Source organism: Rana temporaria, chromosome 5 (genome assembly GCF_905171775.1).
Source record: "Rana temporaria chromosome 5, aRanTem1.1, whole genome shotgun sequence".
Lineage (NCBI taxonomy): Eukaryota > Metazoa > Chordata > Amphibia > Anura > Ranidae > Rana > Rana temporaria.
The window spans coordinates 107,560,226-107,564,114 of NC_053493.1; the positions used below are offsets into that span (position 1 = coordinate 107,560,226).

The window sequence follows — 3,889 nt, forward strand, 5'->3', positions numbered from 1 at the left end:
AAACACGCCCCCTCAAACTCATTTGAATTAGGTGCGCTTACGCCGGCCCCATTTACGCTACGCCGCCGTAACTTGGGAGGCAAGTGCTTTGTGAATACAGCACTTGCCGCTCTGATTTACGGCGGCGTAGCGTAAATACGCTACGCTACGCCGCCGTTCAAATGCGCCGCCCTACCTGAATCTAGCCCAAGATGTTTATTTTCTGCGTACGCAATATAGGCCCTAGCGACTATTTCATGTGTATTCACTGCCAACGTGACATGTTTTTGACACTGTTTGTGACTCTTATTGCCTGATAATAAAACACTTTAAAAAAAAAAAAAATTCTGTTGGAGTGTCTATGTTAATTTTTTTTTTGGACCATTACTTTTGATTCACTGGCTCAGTAATTTCAGGAAAAATTTGCTGACTGGGATAGTACTAAAAGCTGCCTGTTCACTGGTTTCTTCATAGCGGGCCATATGGTGAGGGCAGGGTAATCCTTTTTTTATTATTTAAAAATAACCTTTGAAATGAAAAAATAAATAATTCAATCTGGCTAACAGCAGATCAAGTGAACTATGTGTATTGCACATGGAGTACATTTATAATTATTTCCAGTTGGTCCTCCTTGTTGTGCAAAAGGTGATAAGGATCATTACTAGTAGAAATACTAATATTATTAATAATATAATAATACAAGTAAAAAAGCTCTATTGATAGCATAATATAGTTACAGCTTTACTGTGCTTTTAACAGGACTTTCATCAATTTTCAACAGTGTTGAAAGATATTGTGCAGAAATAATTGCACTTTAGAAGATTTGTCTCTTGTTTATTGGAGCATGGAATTTTAGTGACCTTTCATTTGACTACTTGATTATAATTTTACATAGACGGATGTTTTTTTGCCTATGAAACATGTAGCTTAAAATACCTGTACATTAAGCATTGTACATGTTTTATCATCAGCACTCTTTCTAAATGCAGAGCTACTCTACAAATCCAGTTGAATGTGTTCGTAATGTATTTCTTCACGGTTGCTTAATCACAAGTGCTTTAAGAGGATAATTAATTAAATTCAATGGGAGATGTTGCCTGATAATAGCCTGACTAGCCCCTTTGGACTTGCAGAGTCAACCACTTTACATAGTGTTATAATTTATTGTGGCTTTGCACTCATGATCACACACATATGCCCTCTTTAACTATAAATTATGTTACCGTTTTTTGTATTATAATTTTTTTAGGGTTAATTTCTGAAGTTTTGCAAGGATTCTGATGTTTGTATACACATTTGACCATATATTTCAAGGGTAATTTTCAGAAAAATGTATTCCCTGGAGTAATGGAAACTTCCCCAACAGCTCTTCACCCTAACCTCAAGGATCAGGATTAATAGTCCGACATTTAGATTTTGTTGAGACCAGAAGCGCCACCTCTTCTAGTGGTATCACAGGGATTTATGAACAAATTAAGAGTTACTTACCTGGCAGGGGAGACACCATGATCATGAAGGTGGTTCTCCCAGGGCGAGGCTCGGCCATTGCACTCTGGCTGTGCTGATCGTGGTGTCTTCCCTGTCGCTTCTCAGCCTTTTGGCTAGGATCGAGCGTGGTATCTGTTCTTATCAGTTGTCAGCGGAGCGCTGAAGCACCTCCTACATGGGGAGGGTGGATGCAATCCAATGATGTCATTGCACCTGGAAGGATGGTTTCAGCAGGGACTACGCTGTGCTGCCCGACAGTTACTGGGGGCCGGCCCATGGTTGAGTCTGAGCCATCTGGAAGGGTGTTCCTGGTGAGGATGGGTGCTGTGCTTGGTCTTGGTCTTTTTGCCGAGTTATAGTCTGGCCTTCTGGTTGGCTGGTGTAAGTGCTATCTCTGTCAGCGATCCGGTAGGATGAGCTGGTAATGCCCTGTGGTGGATGGGGTAGGACCATGCAAATCCGCCGGGTTGCTGGCGGGGGTGGAGGGCTGCACTGGCCGGTCGGGGAGTCGGATATGGAACGAAAAGCCTATGGTGCATGTGCCCCTGGCGTGACAGTCCAGGGGTATCTGAAGATCACTGTGTGTGAGGGACACATTGATTTAAGATACCACGGTCACTGCACCAGATACACGCTTTTTTTAGCACCTGCCTCCTGGGCCGGGCCTTTTGGCTAGGACCGGAGGAATTTTTTATTCCTGGCCGGAGGGCCTGGTCATTGTTGATCACAATGACCACTTCTTTCACTCTCCTCTTCACTATCCCTTTCCCCCACTTTCTTTTATTTAAGCCTATGTTTGTCACATTTTTGTCTTTTTTTTGTTTGTGTACGTTTTGTTCACTGTGAGATTATTAGGGTGCCGGTCCTCGGGCCAGCCCTGAACGTCTTGGGAGTGGGTGGACATGGCCTTCTGGGTTAGTTCACTTGCTCTCATGGGGTCTCCCTTCGGGGGAGCCCCACCTAGTACTGGGAGGGTTCTGTTTCGGCAGTCCCTCCGAGGAAGTTGGGTCCGTGTTGGCTTCGGTTGCTCGGACCACAGCCCCGGGGGATCAGGGTTTGGGTCCCTCTTCACAGGAGGACCACTTGACATTGCACCCGTCTGCACGTTTTTGTGAACACTCTTTATGTGTGTGCACATTTTTTCTGTCCGGGTGGAGTTTTTGGGTGTGTTCACACGCCATAGGCTTTTCAAAAAAAAAAAAAAAAAATATGGACAAATTAAGAGTGATCTGTCACCCCCAGCTATCAATAAAACCCCCTGACCCTCTGTGGTCACCATATTGCTCCAGATGGCCACTCATGTTGATCTTTGTTCCTCTTTAATGGGAGGGAATTACATTGAAGTTAAATGCTTACATGGTCTTTTTAAAACTACAACTTTTTTTAACCAGATGCTGACTGCCCCACGTACATTTACTGTAGCAGGGCAGCCGCTCTGTACAGAATCACGTACCCGTCTGGGGCATGCATGAGCGCCGCTGGATACCCACTCCCGCTGTGACTGAACACAGCAGGAGCCAATCAGCACATCTGGTGGATGCAATGTCTGCTGGCGCTCAGAGATAGTTCCGGAGACAGGCAGGACAGCAATCTTCCTATGTAAAGAAGGCAGATGACCATTCTGTGACAAGGAAAGGCTGTGATCCTGTGTTCCTGCTTAGCAGGAACACAGATATGTGCCTTGCTACAGTAAAAGCACCTCCCACACAGCAAACACTTCTGAGGAACACATTTAACCCTTTGATCACCCCTGAGGTTAACCCCTTCACATATTATACAGGTATGGTTCACTGTTGTCAGCAACAGGAAACCCACCCTGAAAAAATCCCATTCAGACAATATTGGAGTAAAAGAAGGCAGGATTTGACTGCAAAACAAAGCTGTAAGAGATCATCATTCCTTAGATGCAAGAATGGACAAAAAAAAGTAAAAGCAATTAGTTTATTTTTTTTTGTTTCATAAAGTTTTATTAGGCATAAATATTGCAAAAGACAATGTAAATATACATTTTGTGTACAAAAAGAATATTGAACTCTATAGTACAGAAACTTTCAAAGGTCTGAACAGTACAATAAGAATGGTGCAAACGTTATGCATATGGAACAGTTTGAAGCTCGCTTGATGTGTTGGTATGAGACATAACTTCTTTAATTTTTAATTTATTTTTGTATTTTAAAGGCAATTCTTTATAATACATGCTGCCATATTAATGTCATATCATTAGGATTTGTATCTCCTCTAAATTACACTTTCCTTTATAAAGTGGTTGTCTTTAACACTTATAAAATTCATAATGAAAATACATAACCAGAGAAAAAGATTGCTATTAACTAATGCAAAACAGAAAAAAATAATAAATGGTGTGCCATTGTACAGACTGGCATTGATTTAACAAGCAAAATGAATAAATGAGGCCGGTAGA

The 3,889-nt window shown here is 42.2% G+C and overlaps 1 pseudogene; it reads left to right on the forward strand.

Moving 5' to 3' along the window:
- The first annotated feature begins 1,459 nt into the window (after positions 1–1,459).
- On the forward strand, positions 1,460–1,636 carry LOC120942149 (annotated as a pseudogene).
- Positions 1,637–3,889: the final 2,253 nt, after the last annotated feature.